The following is a 20,311-nucleotide window of genomic DNA, read 5'->3' as shown; positions in this document are numbered from 1 at the left end:
CTATAAAAATAAAAATAAAAAATATAAATATTATTCATTCATTTATAAATAACATTTTATTTCATTTATGTATATTTAATTTAAATTTTTATCTTGAAAAAATTTATCATATGATATGAGTATTCGAGATACATATGCATAGATTATGAATGGATGCATCCATGCATGGGTGGTAATAACATGGCAAGTCGAGTTGATGATGTGGTAGGGTGGGTTGTTGACGTGGGATGTGAAAAATATGAATGGATGCATCCATGCATATGTGGTGATGACCTGTTGAGTTGATGACCTGTTGTGTTGATGACCTGTTGAGTTGATGACATGGCATGATGGGTTTGCTCATGTGGCACCACTCCTATGTTATGTCCACATGGTGAATGTTTTGATGACATGGACTAATGATGTAGCATCTGGAGGGACATAACAACTCTCCCCCTTTATAATGTGTAGCATTTTACATGGCATCACATGAGGTGGCATGCTATGTAAGAAAGACTCTAGTGTCCATGATGGAACCAAATTATTAATCGTATTATGTCCTTAGTATGACTAGGGAGATGACATTAATTACAAAATGGACTAAAGTTCACCAAAGTTTAGACAATGAACCAAGGTGGATATTACAAGGTGAGAATGTGGAATCCACCAAGGGCTCATAAATATGTACAATCAACTATTATGGAAAAAGGTGTAGTGTCCATTATGGGGCACTTGACATGGATGCTTAAGGCTAGACTTGGTCTACTCTCGAAAATTGATGTGAAGCCTTCACCTAAGCCAAGCATATCATGTAGGACTAGGGAGATGCTATATAATAAAAAAGTTTAAAGTATAGAATGACCCCAAAGCTCCCCTAGTGTTAAATGTATATGTTGAGCCTTTGAAGGTTCCATATTAAGGTGATAGAAAATGAGATCACATTACATAGAGTATCTTTAAAGGGTCAATATATAAAAGATGATTAAGGTGAATGAAATACCTTAAGAGATAATGTAAGAGAAAGCCAATGTTTTATACCTAATAGAATGACGTTTTGGGTAGAATACTCTAGCGTTAATGAAGGTACCTTGAGAGGCCGAGCTTTTCTTCTTTTTTTATGATGGGCACACAGAGGTGTGTAAACATCTTGTAAAATAGCTTTACACACTAGGCTAGAAATGCCACATGGGTGAACGCCAATGCATCCAAAGCACACAAATGGGAGGAATGTAAACATGCTTGTTGTAAAATACAGATAGGACAAATGCCCTATAGACACTAGGCTAAAGAATGCCACATGGATGAATATCAATGCATCTAGAGCATGGAAATTAGAATATCAGGCTCTGTCTCCTACCCATGGGAGTAGTAGGTATTAAAATGATACTTTGATGTGTAAAGACCTACCCATGAGAGTAGGTTGTGGAATTGGAGTACCATGAGAAGAGAGTGTGTATTAGAGAGAGTTTTAGCCAATTCGAGAAAAATAGAGAGGTTAAGAGAGAGAGAGAGAGAGAGAGAGAGAGAGAGAGAGAGAGAGAGAGAGAGAGAGAGAGAACTAGAGAGAGAGAGAGAGAGAACTAGAGAGAGAGAGTTGGCTAGTTCGAGTGAAATCAAGTGAGTTAGAGAGAGTTAAGGGGAGAGAGAGAGAGAGAGAGAGAGAGAGAGAGAGAGAGAGAGAGAGAGAGAGTTCAAAAGAGAGAATTAGAGAGATAAAGCTAGAAATAGAGAGTGACTGTTAAAAAGAGAGAGAGAGAGAGAGAGAGAGAGAGAGAGAGAGAGAGAGAGAGAGATAGTTAGAGAGAGATTGAGGGAGTTAGAGAGTTAGAGAGAGTTATACACAGAGAGATTGAGGGAGTTAGAGAGTTAGAGAGAGTTATACACAGAGATAGTTAGAGAGAGATTGAGGGAGTTAGAGAGTTAGAGAGAGTTAGAGAGAGTTGTTGCCATATACATAGGCAGTGATGTGTGTGAACACACTTAGGACCGCCGGGGCACTTTTTCCCTCTTTAGGAGGTTTTTTCCCCCGGCTTGTATATACGCTCATCATTCTAGGGCTAACTTATCTTTGTACATTGACACAATCTATTGGTTGTGTGCATTCTTGCTTCTTCTTCTCCAAGCTTTGTGTGCTTTCCTGCAACCCACCTTTTCAGACTCAGATTGGGCTGGTTGGTATGACACAAGAGTGTCCACAAGTGGTTTGGTAGCTCATGCATATCTTGGTTGAGCAAGAAGCAACCTACTGTGGCCACTTCTAGTTGTGAAGTTGAGTACAGGGCAGCTTTCACAGCTACGGTTGAGTGTGTGTGGCTCAGACGGCTTATGGTTGATTTGGGTGTTGGACAGGAGTCTGCCACCTCTATCTACACTGACAGTCAGAGCGTTGCGAGAAACCCAGTTTTTCATGCTCGCACAAAGCACATTGAGGTGCATTATCACTATGTCAGGGAGAGACTCTCAGCAGGAGAGATCAGCTTGGCCTATGTGCCAACACAGGACAACCTCGCCGATCTTTTCACAAAGGCGCTTCCTCGTGAGAAGTTCGAAGCTTTCCGCAAAGCTTTGGGCTTGCTCCCCTTTGTGGATTGATCTACTTCGGGCATGGCACTCCCCTATACATGAGTGCCAGCTCTCGTTCACACCATCACTCCCAGGGGGGATTTGTTGCCATATACATAGACAGTGATGTGTGTGAACACACTTAGGACCGCCGGGACACTTTTTCCCTCTTTAGGAGGTTTTTTCCCCCGGCTTGTATATACGCCCATCATTCTAGGGCTAACTTATCTTTGTACATTGACACAATCTAATACACTTTTTGTTGTGTGCATTCTTGCTTCTTCTTCTCCAAGCTTTGTGTGCTTTCCTGCAACCCTAATTCCAACAAGAGTTATACATAGAGAGAGTTATACACACAGAGAGTTAGAGAGAGAGAGAGTAAGTTACAGAGAGTGTCAGCTAGTTTGAGAGAAATAGAGAGAGGTAAAGAGCTCAAGAGTTAATGAGAGAGAGAGTGAGTGAGAGTGAGATAGAGAGAGAGTTTACAGAGAGTTCAAAAGAGAGTTAGATAAAGGTAAAGAAAGTGAGTTAGAGCGAGAGAGACAGAGAGAGAGAGAGAGAGAGAGAGAGAGAGAGAGAGAGTGCTAGAGAGAGAAAGAGAGGGTGATATATATATATATATATATATATAGAGAGAGAGAGAGAGAGAGAGTGTTAGAGAGAGAAAGAGAGGGTGATATATATATATATATATATATATATATATATATATATATATATATAGAGAGAGAGAGAGAGAGAGAGAGAGAGAGAGAGAGAGAGAGAGAGAGAGACAAAACTTAATTCTATTGGGTATAAAACCTTGGCTTTCTATTACATTATCTCTTACGAGTGGCTCGAACCTGCTTTCGGGCAGGTTAATTGCCCTTCTCTCTCTCTCTCTCTCTCTCTCTCTCTCTCTCTCTCTCTCTCTTATTTTTCCCCTTCAAAGAAGAAAAAAAACATTTTGTTTATATTAATTCTACTCTCCCTCTCTCCCCCCTCTCTTTTTCTCTCTCTTTCTTCTCCTCTCTTTTTCCCCCTTAAAAAGGCTCGTTAATAAAACAAAATACCTTTTTTAACTCTCTCTCTCTCTCTCTCTCTCTCTTTTCGGCCCTATTCAACTCTCTCTTGCTCTTTCTAAAACTCTCTAACTCTTTCTCTCTTTTCGGCCCTATTCAACCTCTCTTGCTCTTTCTAAAACTCTCTAACTCTTTCTCTCTTCTCAAACTTTCTCCAACTCTCTCTCTCTCTTTCTCGCTCTCTGTAACTCTCTCTTTACCTCTCTCATCACACACACACACACACTCTCTCTCTCTCTCTATCTATCTCTATCTCTCTCAAACTAGTGTGCAAACATCTTGTAAAATAGCTTTACACACTAGGCTAGAAATGCCACATGGGTGAACGTCAATGCATCCAAAGCACTGAAATGGGAGGTGAGTAAACATGCTTGTAAAATAGAGATAAGACAAAGGCCATACACACTAGGCTAGGAATGCCACATGGATGAACAACAATGCATCTAGAGCATGTAAATTGGAGTATCAAGCTCTCTCTCCTACCCATGGGAGTAGGTAGTAAAATGAGACTTTGATGTGTAAAGACCTACCCATGGTAGTAGGTAGTGAAATTGGAGTACCAGGCTCTCTCTCCTACCCATGGGAAATGAGACCTTGATGTGTAAAGACCTTGGGTGGGGGTGTGTCGGAATTGCACAATGGGCGGGCAGTATCGTTTGTCCAAGCAGAAGACTCATGGTTTCATCAAATATCATGCACATGTTTGATGGGTGGGGTGTGTGCAATGGCCCTAACATTTACTTTCCCCATTGTAATTTTATATTGCAATTGTGCAAACAAACAAAATAGAAAAAAAGAAAAGCAAAAAGAAAGATGTCGACATGTATGTCATAGCGATAGGTAATATGTCGACATATAGCTCTAGCGCTAGTAGGAGGTAGTAGTACAAAGGTGCCCAAAGTCATGGCAGTACAAAAAGAACTAGGAACACGCATACTAGGGAGCAGTACAAGCTTGTACTGCAATCGAGCTAGTCGCCACCTCACCACTGCTTGCACCTCGGCTTCGCCACCTTCAATGTCTGTGTGAAGGTGCCGCTCACCCACACCACGAATTAAGGTCGGTACGCTCTCTCCATGTCCATATTTGTTCAGATTTTTCAATATATTCGAAGATAATTCACTTTCAATACAGAGGCTTAGCTTTACATCTGGTGGGTTTTCATGAGACTTCTTGCCTTCTTTTCGAGTTCAACAGGAGCTTTTGCCTATCATGGAACTATTTGTAATAGTTGATTACAAACCTTGATTGTATATAAAGATATCTTGTGGGAAGAGAAGGCCTTACAGTACAAGCTATAGGTGCATGTGGTAGTATTGGTAGTATTATTCCCTCTGCACATGCATGACATGATCCTAGGTAGATGGTGGAGATGGTCCTAGGGGTTGTGGTGCAGATGGAACTAGGATGCCTTCTGACTTTTTGCCCATAAACAATGGCAAGGTATGTACACCTTAGTAGCTGTGGATCAAATAGCATCTGCAGTCACATCAAACTACATCAAACTGAAAGTGCCAACAAATACTAGAAACGATGTCTGGAAGACAGGAGCCCTTTCCAGAAGAAATTGGCTGCCCGACCCTTCCTCATGGGCCTCTGATAGACATGGTTTGTGGCTTCTGCCATCCATGAGGACAAGGTCCTTCTACAAGGATGAAAAGGGTGTTAGAACAACCTTACCCAGGATGAAAAGGGTGTCTTTGAAACCTCACCCATGATGAAAAGGATGTCTGTACAATACAATATATGCATTTTTTTGTTGCCTCAGACTGCTGAGGTGTTGTGAATGCATCCAGCCATCAAGGAGGAAAGCGATGTCTGTAGTATCTGTTGATTGTAGGGAAACACGTCGACCACAATGTGTTGTAAAGGGTGTATTCATCCATGCGTTTCTGTTGCTTCAGAATGCTGAGGTATTGTAAAGCATTCAGACATCACGCTTCTCCTGATACCACAATGGCAAGGGAACATCACATTGGTCTGGATTTCTCATGAGGGGCTCTGTGAGGATGGAAGAAGGTATGCTCCATGCCTGCAGCAAGCTTCAAGTCTATAAGATCTCCGCTACTCTATGACCATTATTGTTTCTATGACGTAGTTGTACTTAATATAATGATCTTAAGTAGTCATATATTCATAAGCTTGGATGCATGCTTGTCTTATCACTGTGTGTAGTTTATGCTGGTCAAAGAGAATCAAAGGGATGAGAATCAAGCCCCCCTGTGGCACATAGGTTTTACTGGTTTCCCTGGCTGCAGTTGTACAAGGTCTACCCTGCTGTTTCTGGTTATTGGGAGGCTCTCTGAGACTTCTTCTACCAAAGGGTTTGACGAGGTACTTGTGGTACTGCTTTGGGCAGCCACCATAAGATGCTTACCACCAGGTAGGTACTTATGCAGATATGTAAATGCGTGGAGACTGCCAGAGCTTCTTCCTCAATACTTTCTCTGCAGAGCTCAGCATGGTTTGCATATTTTTGTTATAATACGATTTGTTTTGATAATGATGAATTGGCATTGTTCACATACTTTTATGGAGAGAAAAAGAGAGAGAAAAGTACAGACCATAAACAAAAACAAACCTCTGAACCAATCCCCCAATTATAACTGCCTGGTCCAAACCCTTTACAGAAACAGCAGAGTAGGCCCTATCTTGGACCCCATGCATTACTCATTTGTACTACATGACTACATAAGCCATGTAGCTGGAAACCTTGAATGCAGTTATGATACACAGATGAACTTAGTAAGCCTAGCTTGTCCTCCAACTTGTCAACAAAGCCCATCTCCGAGTCAAAGACACGAGAAGAAGAGCACAGATCCATTGCGCTCGCTTAATGATGTGTGAACCAGGGGAGCTGGATGTAATTGGTGGTGTGACAAAACAAAGGTCCTAATGTTACTCAATACAATACTTGATTGGTTCTTCCAAGAGCTTTCCTTGCTATGCCCCGAACGGCATCTGACCCTAGGGGCTGCCATTCGCTTGGGTTTTGCTAACACTGGCCAGCCCCATGGGATTTCTACCATGGTTATGTTACTCTCCTTGGACTTCTGCACCTTCTTGGGACACCTTCAGCACTTAGCTTTGCTGAGCCTGATGCTTTGATACCAATGTCACATGCGCGGAAGCTCTGTGTGTCTTCTTTGAGCCCTAAGTAACTGAATAGGAACCTTGATGTGAGTCACCAACAAAGAGAGAGAGAGAGAGAGAGAGAGAGAGCTGTATTTTGAGTATATTATTTAGTATAGAAAGTGTATGGTTGTATAAGTCTGTGGCCTTTGGCCTTCCAAAAGGTAAATCTAAGACCTATAAAGCCCTGACTCTTGACCTACCCCAAAAGGGGGTCAGATAAATCCAGTGATTTCTGTGCACATGACATAAGGATCCTAGCCTCACAGCCACCAAGGAGGACTTCATGTTGGTCTCGATTGCATGCTGGATGCAATAATGTTTGCTCGGAGGTAAACTAAGCCTGGTTAGTTGTTGCATGGCTATTAATGTAATACATGGTAAACCTCTGAGATAATTAATACATGATAGTGCCGTGGTTGTAGCAGTAGCTGGCTATGGTGACCATATCTCTCAGGTTACGATGAACTGGGTGGTGCCCATGGTGTCATCCATGGCCTCCCGGGGATCACTGGGCATGGCCAAGAGGCAGTGGTGGATGGGTAGCTGCACCTCGCCCACAATGTTATGGTGGATGCTACAGTGTGGGTGAGTTTTCCATTGGTAGAACCGCCTTGTCAGCCAGCCAAAGCTCCACCAGCTGAAACACTGTCTCAAACTGCTCACAGGGAATGGCTCGCACATATATGCAGTCTCTTTCTGGTCAGAGACTACCTAAACATTTTTCTCCATTTGCAATAGGACACAAGGATCCTAAGTCATGTCGATATTCTACAAAATCAAGTCCGATTCTGATTTTAACCAGTTTCAATTGTTCAGATTTTTTCAGATCCTCTAGCTTGGACATCTTTGCAGTTGCTTGATTTTTTTTCAAGCGGAGCCCATTTTCCTCCTCTTGATCCTCTGTAAACAAAGAGTATGAAACCGGCCTCTGGTAGAAACCAAAGTGCAGTAGACTAGCAGTCACCCAAACACAGTTGTAGTCGAGCAAATAAGACAGACAAAAGGGAGCTAGAGTGCTCCTACACAAAAAGAACAACGACACCTGTTGGCCCCAAAACTTGGCGCCCCTTTCGGTATTTCTTTATTCACATTCAATGGAAGAGTTTAATTGAATACATCATGGCCGCTTATACATATGCATGTCCAAACTACTAGTCCTCTGGACCTCTTAGCATAGAGGTTTCACACAGCCCTGTGCCCCAAAACACTACACTGTTATTCACCTCTAATCAGCCAAGATAGTACATCCATGAGGCCTTGTAAACACAGTCAATTTGCCCATGCACGTAGCCAAAAACACGGCCGTAAAACAGTCCATGAACCCTTCCTGAAACATTCAATTGTTGCTCCTGTTTCTGCCCTCTTTGGCTGCAAATTCCTCCTCTCACAAGGAACCGAGAGAACCCCCGAACAGCCCTCTAACTGGAAGAAAGAGAAGCTATGTACTCCTTAAGTTTGCATGCATGTGATCAGAGCAACCATCATCCTTGTCTCAATCTCCATCTTCACCAAGACCGATCGAGAGAGAGAGAGAGAGAGAGAGAGAGAAGAAAGGCTTCAGCTCACACCTCTGCCTGCAACCTGAGTGTAGCTTCGAGCGCTGCCCTTGCAGTCCAGCAACTCACGAAGAGAGAGAGAGAGAAGATGGGAGAGAGAAACCTGCTGTTTTGCAGTCCTGACCGCCAGCCTTCTCACAAAGAGAGAGAGTTGTTCACCTGCAGACTGCCCGCCCTGTGGTTTTATGCAGCCAGTAAATCGTCGAGAGAGAGAGAGAGAAAAGTCTCTTGTCCAGCTCCCGCCTGCCAACCTGCTGTCAACTGCCCCTTTGTCCAGCCCGTGAGTAGTCCAGCTTGCTTTCTCTGCAGCTAGGCTGACGCCAGAGAGAATAAAAACACCTGCGCCTTTGTCTCCAGCCAACCCCATCTCCATGTGCAGCATCCAGCCCGACTCTCCAAAAAGCCACACCTAATATTAGCATGAACTTCCCCTAAAAAGGGCCACGATTCTCAAAAGGAGATATTCCTTTGGTTAAAAGGTTTTTAAGTCCCCTTGTCCCCTCCACACATGGGGTTTTATTAGTTATTAAAACCTTTGTCCCCTTGTCCCAAGTATGAACATTAAAAATATGTCTTGCTCACCGACCACCATGCTCACACTTATGCTGCACAAATTCACAGGGTCATGACATACCCCCCTCTTGAAAAATGGCATGCATCCTCTATTGCATTCTGGTCATACAGCAAGAAATCCAAAGCGGAACCACACGGATAATGAAGGCTGCCCAATACAGTAAGATATCAGCCATGTGATTCAACTAAAAGTGAAAAGTACAATATGGCAAGTTTAGCGTCCCAATGTCTCTGAGCCATGCATATGTAGCAACATTCATTGCAAGCCAATGGTGTAGTAATAGTCCAAGTTGTATACCAGTGTGAACCATACATAACCACAACATCCAATGTGACTAGTACACACACACACACACACACACACAATATATATATATATATATATATATATATATATATATATATATATATATATATATATATATATATATATATATATATTTATTTATTTATTTATTTATTTTTATTTTTTATTTTTATTTTTTTCCAGAAAGAGACTTCTATTAAGTATGAGAAAAACATACAACAATCACAGCTATAAGCCGGAAGAGAATAGAATCACCCCAATATGTAAGGTGATTTCAATCACTAAGGAGCATCATGATGCCATGTAAGACGTGTGGTACTAGAGGAAAAGAAAATGCCATGGTCCCATTTCCGCATAAATATCACACACTTTGCCTGCACAGAACGAGAGGGCCCTTGAATGCGAGCCCAAGTAGCCATAAGAGTGTGGATGATATCACCCCATATAGTACTAATGCACTAAAAATCTTGACATCCTCAATAGCCTCCGTGCATCTAGCTCTCAAGATCTGGCATGCTGTTATACTGGCAATAATCTCCCAACTAGTGTCAATCCTCTGTCTAGGGGGTGTATAATCAGAGTGAGGAACATCTTGCAATAAACCATGCTGGGCAATACCTCTACGAATGAAAAAAACAGAATCTGTACCACTGCCCTCATAAAAAAGTTGCGGACCGGACTGGGAGAGCCAAGCAACTGCCCCCCAAGTCACATGCATGGCTCGGCCACTCAATTTGCCCATAAGCTGGGCTACAAAATCTGCTGTGCAATGCTGCATCCCCATAGACAATGTTGTACGGACTCGCTACACCGAAAACTGATCTCCACTGATTGGTGGGGAGACCACCATGTAAGAATAACCAAAAAGAAATGAGAGATCTGGCTCCTTCTGTATGAGTGCCAAAGTCTATGCCAATATCTGTGCTGTATCACTGGAGAAATATCATAGCTCTCCCAATGAGGCTTGAGAGTAGGGATCCTATGCATCTGTCGAGTAAGGAGAAGCCTGGCATTCCGAACAATGAAACTGAAAAAAGGAAGGCTTTTCAAAGGATCGAAGGCATCAATCCACTCCCACTCTCCTGGATGCCACTGAAGATATCTGATAGGACTGCCACCATATAACCACAAACACCAAGAGCCATGAGTCATATCTGAGGAGAAGAGTCAATGAACCAGTGCTTCCCCGAGCGACCAACAATCCTCACTGGACTAAGCCTAGTATTTGGTATAATCTCCTTCATACTACATCTCCTCAATCTCCCACCAGGCATGATAGAATAAATGAGGAAATCTGTATCCTCCTGGCCTGGGAGAGCAATGACCTGTAGAGGTATGCCTATCCTCGAAAAAACTCCCAGCCAACTCGGATGATAGTCTCCGTGAAAGGTCCCAGAAAGCCACTCATGCGGAATAGTTACATCAATCTGATCAATATGAATGCGAGAGCCCCTAAGATGCTGAGTGGATGTAACTCTCCGATCCTCCGGACGACTCTTAAAGGTCTTCCAAGCAAGAACTGTGTATGCGCATCTCTCCCATCATGACCATTGCATATAATGAGATGCACCAAGTGGCCGACCAGTCTTATCCCTAATGAACTCGTTCCACATAATAGGTTGTCGGTCAGCCTCGTCCAAAGACCTAGGAAGTCTGTCGCAAAAAATATCTCATGCTTCTCCATGCTCTGACAATGGTTGCAATAAGAGGGGAAGATGGTGCCCTAATATCAGCCTCTGTGAACAAAAAACATGTGTTGGGCACCCAATCGCTCCCGACCCTGGGTGTACATCTAGAAATCTGAGACAGGAAAAAATCCTTCCAAGGCTCAGTGCCTGGTAGGAAACCTCTGACCACAAGTTTGTAAAGCAACGCGCGACAGTGAACATCCGGATCGATAATATTCAAGCCCCCCTCTCTTTTGGGCTGAATAACTGTGAGCCAAGCTACCTTGGCACGAGTGTCTGAGGTGCCATCCAAGCTCGACCAGAGAAAATTGCAGATCAATCTCCGCAATTGGCCAACATGCACGAGAGAAGCACCAACAAGAGGCAATAAACCAAGCTGAGGCAAACAAAGCATGATTAGCCACCAAAGCTCTAGAGGTTAAATCTAATCTCCTGGAGCTCCAATGGAGGAGCTTCTTTCGAATACTCATAAGTACCGGAGCAAATTGCTCTACAGGAGAAATATCAATCCCAACTTGGCATCCCAAATATCTAGCAGTGCATCCTCTGCTGATCCAAGTAAAACCAAGCTCTGCACCCCAATCAACTCTTGGTGAATCACTAACCCAAAAACCAACAGATTTATGCCAATTAATGAGTGTCCCTGTTGCCAAACAGAACTCCTCTAGTGCTACCCAGAAGGAACATAAGCATATATGTGAAGCCTCCAAAAACAGGGATGTGTCATCAGCTTACTCAGAGTCAACCAACTCCTCATGACTACGAAGAGGCAACCTCAATCCTGAAATACCAGCAATGGAGCGGAGAAAGATGCTCATGGCCTCTGCAACTATGATATATAATAAAGGGGCTAATGGGCAGCCCTGTCGTACTGAGCGAGAAATCTGAAACCGCTCTCCTCTATCACCGCAAGCAACAACTCTACTGTGGGCATCACGATACATGCATGAAACTCCCTTGATTCATCTCTGAGAGAAGAGAGAAGCCCATATGACTAAGAGTACCCTCAAGGAAGTCCCAATCCACTCTATCATAGGCCTTCTCAAAATCCAAGAGCAGAATGGCTAAGGGTTGATTGCTCGCTTTAGCCCATTCAACGGCCTCCCAAATCGAGAAAATGTTATCAAAGATGCTCCTGCCGTGTAAGAATCCATTCTGGGTATCATGAATAACATCCTGCAAAATTGGCTGCAACCCGATGCTCACTGCCTTAGCAAGAATCTTATAGGCAGTCCCAAGTAAGGTGATATGTCTCCACTGGCCAATCAATGTCTTATCCCCGCTCTTAGGAATAAGATAAATAAGCCCCTCAGTGAGAGAAGAAGGCATAGAACCTGTGTCCCACATCTCCTGCAAAGCCGATGTTATCTTAGCCCCAATCTCATCCCAAAAAGTAGTGAAAAAAACAGGGGAGAGGCCATCCTCCCCTGGACACTTACCATGAGGTAAGGCACGAAGAGCATGACTGAACTCCTGCATAGAAAAGGGGGCATCCAGAGCGGCACACATCTCCTCGGTGATCAAATGTGGCAATGCATTCCAAACCTTCCTCTGTGACCTATGTCTCAGATCAGAATGCGGCTCAGCACTAAGAAGCTGGCAATAGAAATCGGTGGCAATCTGTCTAACCATAAGAGGATCTGAGTGAAGAGTGCCATGTGAATCCTGCAACTGCCTGGCACTATCTCTGGCATGAGATGGGCCGTAGAAATGTTTGTTACATCTGTCACCCATCTGTGTCCAAAAGGATTCCTGGGCATGGAAACGGTACTCCGCGCGCTGCTCAAGAGAATGATGAAGTTCTGCTCTAACAGTACATAAAGATTCTGCAACCCATAGAGCATGAGGATGTTTCTCGTGCTCTTTCTACAAGGCAGCCAATCTACGTCTAATAGCCCTTTCTAAGTCCAAGGCCTCTTGCCTCTTAGACAGGGCACATGTGTGATGAAAGTCACTAATATCACAGAGAGCAGCAGCCAGATCTCCAAATATCAAGCATACGATGGGATAGTTCTGCATCTGAAAACAAATGATGAGGGATGCGTACATGGGGTGCTGATCCATGGCAATTCGGATCTCTAATACATAAAACCACTGGGCAATGATCCGATTTGGAGGTGCCTGTAGCAATCAAAGTATGTCCACCTCTGTCAAGCACCCAATCATCCACATAAAATCTGTCTAACCGTGCATAGATACATCCTACATCTCTTCTCCTGTTAGACCATGAATAAAGAAGAGTGGATGAACTACTCAAAATGTCATCCTCATGCCAACAATCTCTACCATGAATATAAACCTCTCCCAAGACGCTCTTTCAAGAGGATGCACCAAGCCCTCATGTCCACCTCTTTTATCCATTGGCATCTCAACCATGTTAAAATCCCCACCAATAATCCAATGGTCGGCAAGAGGCATCAATGTAGTGAGAGATTTCCAAAAGGCAATCCTCTCACCTCTATGGTTAGGAGCATAGAGGTTGAGAATACCAATGTGTGTAGTACCCTGCATAAGAAGGATCCACTGCGCTCTCGCAGGCAAAATGACACCATGTCCAATGACGCAAGGCAAGATCAAAGAGAAGAAGTCCGACTCAGACCGTGAGAAACTGAGGCAGAGAGGACCTGTAATGATTGTGGCGAGAAAGGCCACTATTGGAGGCAGTGTTCCAAGCGGAGCACCGAGAAGGGTGCAGAATCCTCAGCAGCAACCGTGAAGACTCCAGCTTTTGTGCACCTGGAGGTGATGGACACCGATGTTTCATTTTCTTCGAGCAATGAGCAGGTTGGAGGACTATCCGCTACGGATACTAGGGAGTGGATTTTAGACAGTGGTGCTTCCAGGCACATGACTCCTTCCCGTTCGGCTTTACAGGATCTCTGCAGGTATTCTGGTCACATTGCAGGTATTCTGGTCACATTCTTACAAGGGATACATCCACTATCCCCGTTCACAGTGAGGGCAGGTTGGAGATAGTTCCCGATGGTAGAGGGGGGAAGCATTCCTCCCAGATGTTGTATGTTCCATCACTTGGTTTTCATCTGTTTGTGAGTGCATCAGGTTTGCAAGACTGGCGTACGGGTGGAGTTTGATGAGCACTTTGTTGCTCTCCGGGATAAAGCAACAGGCCAGGTAGTTTGGGAAGGCGGAGTGGAGAATGGAGTTTACAAACTTTCAGCACTCTCTCTCTCAGGTCCTCAGTTTTGTTACGAGTGGCAGTCTGGTAATGGCCACTTAATTGTGGATACGCTGCAGGTGCAGGCTTTCCCGGACCATATGGTGGATGGCTTGCCAGTTGTTGCTGGCAGCAGTTGGCAAGAACTTTTCAGTACAGACGTTGGTAGTTCTTGTGTTCGTCAATTGGAGGAAACTTTACATGTAACCTATGCTGTGATGTCTCGTAGCATTCGGGACAAAGAAACTCCTGTAGATGAGGAAGTTCTTTCCACGGGGACCTATTGGAAGGCCAGGCAGGTGGCAGCTGATTACTTGCAGGTGGAGGTGGATGCTACACATTCTCCAGGCTTTGTGATTCCGGTTCAGAGGGGGTTGGTTACAGGTTTCCAAAGGCCTTGAGTGGTCTTCCGTAGGTTTCCAGGACTTGGCATCCCATCGTAATAGGTGTTGATCCTTGTGAGCAGTATGATGTCTCCTTGACTCGGAAGCGGAATGGTTCATTGATTTGGTTGATGCATACCAGTTTGGATGGGAGCTTTCTGATGAGGTTGTTGAGCTCATGTTTGCAGAGGACTCTTTGGGAGGCAAGATTACGTATCTTGTGGTTTCTGTAGCATGGGAAGGATCTTGGACTCTTTTACACAGGAGGGGGATTGATGAATGGAGTTAGACTCCACGGATGGGGAGGAGAGCCAGACATGAGGACCTTGACATCAGGCTACAGTTTTTCCCTTGGCTCAGGAGTAGTTGTATGGAGCAGTAAGAGGCAACCATCTATTGCCTTGTCGTCAACAAAGGTAGAGCACCAGGCTGCTTATGGTGCTGCTTGCGAGGTGGTGAGGTTGCATAGGTTACTTGGTGGGATCGGGTTTCCACTTGTGGATCCCACGGTCATCCAGAGGCATTTTGTTCGTGAAAAGATCGTTGCTGATGACATCTTGCTAGAGTTCTGTTCGACGAAGGATAGTGGAGTGGACCTCTTCACGAAGTCTCTACCTTAGGCTATGCTCCAGCGGCACTCTAGCTCACTGGGGTTGGTTTCACATCCAGGAGCTAAGAGGGGGTGTTAGCAATCATCTCCTGTCTGTATATTTACACCAGGGCCTCTGTTGTGGGTGTGCCCGCCCGATTTAGGTGTTTTCTCATTTTTCCCCACTCTCCATATTTTTTCCCTATTTTTTCTGGTGTGGGAGGTTGTCATGTGGCTCTTGGATTGATCCAGGTGATGGCTGACTACTCCTGTTGCTCCCCGCCTCTCTCTGTAGCTGGCCGACTTGACATGTGTGCTGGCCGACTAACAGAAGCTGGCCGACAGGGGTTGCAGCAGGTCGGTGTCTTCTTGTTGCTGTTGGCTGTCTTTGCTACTAGTCAACTGGATCATAGGGGCCATATAAAATGGCCCCTTGCCCCCACATAGCTTGTATTCAATCTTTCGGGATTCCTAGTGTATATAGTAGAGTTACACGCCTCTCTCTCTCCCTCCCTATTGCTGTGTTTTTCTGCAATGCACTTGCTCTTGTGTTTTCAGATTTTGTCTTCATCTCCACTACATATTCTGATAGGGAAGGCACCACTATTGTCCCGAGGTGGGTTCGCAGAACGCATCTTCTTCTTCTTCTTCTTAGGCTCAGAAGGGGCCCTCATAAATTCAGCAAACTTCTCACTTTGCGTGAGCTGCATGAGCATTGGCATATCTTCTGGCTGCGTTACATCCCCATAACGTGCATCTTTTGCATCCTATTCTCCTGCAAGTACATCCTCAGATTCAGCCTCTCAAGAGTGGTCTCCTGCTCTTCCTCATCATCATAGTCATATCCTCATAGTCTGACATCTTGCTGAAATTCTCAGCAACAACTTTCCTCAAGACAACCACGAGCTTACCCCCTAAGGAAAGTTGGTGATGGTCCCGGCAACGGAACCTTGAAACCGGCCTCTGGTAGAAACCAAAGTGCGGTAGACTAGCAGTCACCCAATCACAGTTGTAGTCGAGCAAATAAGACAGACAAAAGGGAGCTAGAGTGCTCTTACAGAAAAAGAACAGCGACACCTGTAGGCCCCAAAACTTGGCACCCCTTTCGGTATTTCTTTATTCTTATTCAATGGAAGAGTTTAACTGAATACATCATGGCCACTCATGGCTTATACATATGCATGTCCAAACTGCCAGTCCTCTAGACCTCTTAGCATAGAGGTTTCACACAGCCCTTTGCCCCAAAACACCTCACTGTTATTCACCTCTAATCAGCCAAGATAGTACATCCATGAGGCCTTGTAAACACAGTCAATTTGCCCATGCACGTAGCCAAAAACACGGCCGTGAAACAGTCCATGAATCTGTAACACGCGGAAGCTCTGGGTAGTCTTCTTTCAGCCCTAAACACTCTTGAAAACCTTCTGATGCCAAAACGCACCATCTGATGCAAAAACGCAGGTAGAGAGAGAGTAGAGAGAGAGAGTGAGAAGTGCTGGAATTTCAGTATATCTATTGTACAAAAAGGGTACTTGTCTTTGCAGCCCTTGGCTGCCCTCTTGAAAAGGTGATAACCCACCCAAAACTTGCCCTAGACTAGGATCCTAATGACTCTCACCCCTAGTGGGTGGAATGAATAAAACAAGGAGCAAGGGGGCCCTTTTATAGGCCTTGGGATAAATGATGAACTGGCCGACTGCTGGTCGGCCAGTTACATGTTCATTAAAGCCCCCTTTAATTCAGCCGACTGCTTGTCCTTGTCATTGATGCGCCTGCTGCCCAACCTCTCTGATGGCTTCAGCCGACAGCTCCTCTGGCAGCCAGCATCCCTTTTCTTGCAGCCGACAGCCCCTCTGGCATGATCCCACTTGGTCCTTCTCCATGCTCACCTCAGATGAGTCACCTGAAGCTCCTACCTTCTGGTTCTACTGGTTCATAATCTTTATCTGCTTGCCTCTTCTGGATCTAGCCCTAGAAATGTCCATGGCATCGCTGATGCACATGACAGAATCCTTCCTGAAACATTCAATTGTTGCTCTTGTTTCTGCCCTCTTGGGCTGCAAATTCCTCCTCTTACAAGGAACCTAGAGAAGAACCCCCGAACAGCTCTCTGACTGGAAGAAAGAGAAGCTATGTACTCCTTAGGTTCGCATGCGTGTGATCAGAGCAGCCATCATCCTTGTCTCAATCTCCATCTTCACCAAGACCGATCGAGAGAGAGAGAGAGAGAGAGAGAGAGAGAGACAGAGAGAGAGAGAATAAACACACCGCCTTTCGTTATCAGTGAAGCTGCTTGCAACAAGAGGTATTACTGTAAATACAGCAGGTACACTAGGGTTTCTAGCAAGTACTGCAGGTTCAGTAGGGTTTCCAGCAGGTGCTGCAGTACAGTAGGGGTTGTTCCAGGTACAATAGTTTCCGCAAGTACTGCAGGTACAGAACAGTTTCCAGCTGCCGGTACTGTAGGTACAGTAGGGTTTCTAGCAGGTGACTTGCAGGTACAGTAGGGTTTCAGCAGGTGGTACAGAAGAGTTTCCAGCCAGTACTGCAGGTACAGTAGGGTTTCAGCAGGTACTGCAGGTACAGAAGAGTTTCCAGCCAGCACTGCAGCAGGTGCTGAATTTGGGTTTGAGAGAACGAGTTTTCTTTGCTTTTGTACATGGATTTGGATGACCCGGCTGTTGCTGTTGGCGACATGGCTGCCAATAGCCTTAACATGGATCTTATTGAGGAGATGATCGAGAAGGATGTGGGTTATGCTTCAGATGCCTCAGAGCAACAAAAACGTCAAAGGGTTGATGTTGATGCAAGCTATACTCCGGTGAATGTTGGAGAGAATGCAGAGGAAAGTTCTCAGGCACCTTCTCCGGAGTTTGCACGTTTGCTGCAGATCACTGGTGAGCTTCTGCAAGAATAGGTGAAGGCAAATAGCGTGCAAATGGCTGCAGTAGATAATAGTGGTGTGGCTGATGTATGCATGGAGACTCCTTTGTTGCTACAACAGCTAGCAGATTTTCATGATCGTGCTGCTATCTTTTTCTTTACTGGGCGTATTCCATTGTTGCCTCGTCTTAGAGCATGGCTGGGCCGCTTGGTGTCGCCTGAGGCACTTGAGGAGATTTACGATGGTCCGAGAGGCTTTTATGAAATACTTTTTCGCACTTCGGAAGCCCGTAGGGCAGTCTTGGAGCAGGTGCCACTTTTTTTGGATGGGCGGTTGGTTCATGTGGTTCCGTGGAAGCCTATGGCAGAGTACCAAGATATGTTGCGCCAGGCTTGCCCAGTTTGGGTTGAAGTGAAACAATTCCCACCAATGTTTTGGCGTGTTTTACCAAGTCTCATGCAAGGTATCGGTGATGTCTTGGTGGTGCCTCGAATGACATCTAGAAACCGAAATCGTCTATGCATGTTGTGGAATACTGGGAGACCTAGGCCGACACATTTGCGTGTCAATATGGCTGGGCTGCAACCTTTAATGTATGAATTGAGGTGGGATACATTTGTTGGCCACTGTTTCAAATGTGGTGAGATGGGCCACTTTGTCTCCGAATGTCCTAAGAAAGAACAAGTTGCTGCTACAAAGGATATCCTTGATGGGCAGTTGCCCGTGGAAGATGAGCATGATGCTCCTTCACATGATGCCCAACACATGGATGTACATGTGGATGTTCAGAATGAGGCTGAGCAGCCATGGGTGGAAGTACGTGGTAAAAAGACACGATTTGTTGCCCCGCGGGGGGATTTCTCAGATGCTGTTTGGCGGGGGCCTTTGCGTACTCATCAGGGGCCCTTACATACATATGCTCGTCGCCCTTTGGGTTCAGGTGCCCAGCAACAGACCAGGATTGAGAGGCCGGGAGGCCAACTTTCTCAGGGTACAGGGCCTCTTGGGGTGGATAGAGTAGAACGCTATCCTATTAAAAGTCGCCTAACAAAAGAAGCACAACAACAATTGCCTCTTGTGTTTGGTTCGAAGGGTGAGGTCATCTCGCCATGGGATGGTCATTACCCTTTGACACGTGCTTGGGAACTCCAAGGGCAGTCTGAGATCACAAATACCATGTCTAAAAATGCAATGCTTCAAAAGGTTCGTGATTTGGCAGATTGTCCTGGGCCTAGTACACGGCCTTGTTGATTCCTTTTCTGGGAAGGCTTATGAAAATTGTACAATGGAATGTAAAGGGTATTTCTTCACGCCAAAAGCAGTTCAGGCTTTGGCGTACAACTTTTTGTCATGGTTGGGATGTTTTGTGTGCAGTTGAACATAAGCAGCATAAGTTGGCTGGCAAAGCCTATGTATATAAGGGGTTTCATGTTTTCTACAGCGGACATCTTGCTTCGCAGTCAGGTGTTATGTTTGCTGTTCGTTCGCAGTTTCAGCCTTCTCTTGTGATTCAAGATGTTCATGGAAGATTTCTAGTGATACAGATTGTTTGGGATGATACGCCTTTATGGTTGTTAGGGGTGTATGCTCCAAATAATGCTCGTGCACGCCGTTTGCTATGGAATGACTTGTGTGCCCTTTCAATCTCTCATCCTGGCTTTGTGATGGGGGACTTTAATATGTGTGTCTCCAGGGAGCAAGCCACGTCGCCTCATTCTGTAATGGATGGCCCGGAGAGAAAGGCGTGGGAAGCTTTTGCAGCAAGGTCGCTAAAACAAGACATGTGGTCTTGGTTGCATTCAGATGAAAGGGGTTACACTTATGCCTCACAACAGTTTCGGGGCACTTATGCTAGACTAGATAGGATGTATATTTTACATCAAGATCTCTTTTTGCCAGAGGTTCTTACTATGATGGTTGATCAGCAACAGGTTTTGTCAGATCATTGGCCGCTTGTGTTTGAAATGGTCTATCATCCTGTGGATGCATATAAAGGCTTGTTGGGACGCTTGCCTTTGCGCTTAAATCACACTTTTTTGGAGCATGAAGTTTTTGATGTTTATATGCATCAGTTGATACGACATTTCTCCACAAGAGTGTCCATGGCTGATTATCATGCTTGGCCAGTGTTCCTTACCAACACTCGGAAATTAGCACGGCATTATGGTCTTGCTAATGCCTCTATACAAAAACAGCATGTGGCCCTCCTTGAGTCGCTTTTAAAGGGCTTGCAGGCGTTCATGTTTACTGACTCTATGGATGCAGAAGTTGTGGATGCCATAGAATGGCTGAAAAAGGAGCTATCTAGGGTGCAGGAAGCACAATATGTTCGCTTTAAACTACTTGCACGTCTTGATGCTTTGCGGGATGCTAACTGTCAATCTCATCGCTTCTATGATAAGTTGCATCAAAAACATAT

General features: G+C 44.9%; 1 long non-coding RNA gene across 1 annotated transcript; it reads left to right on the top strand.

The window, feature by feature from the left end:
* Window positions 1–4,532: 4,532 nt before the first annotated feature.
* Window positions 4,533–18,683, top strand: LOC147604961 (uncharacterized). Its single transcript, XR_015265244.1, has 2 exons — window positions 4,533–4,665; window positions 17,293–18,683. It is a non-coding gene; the product is annotated as an uncharacterized LOC147604961 (long non-coding RNA).
* The last annotated feature ends 1,628 nt before the right edge of the window (window positions 18,684–20,311 follow it).

This window comes from Cibotium barometz, chromosome 60, assembly GCF_041138505.1.
Source record: "Cibotium barometz isolate CiBa-2024 chromosome 60, ASM4113850v1, whole genome shotgun sequence".
Taxonomy (NCBI): Eukaryota; Viridiplantae; Streptophyta; class Polypodiopsida; order Cyatheales; family Cibotiaceae; genus Cibotium; species Cibotium barometz.
The sequence above is the reverse complement of the archived record's forward strand: the minus strand, read 5'-3'. Positions and strand labels throughout refer to the sequence as shown.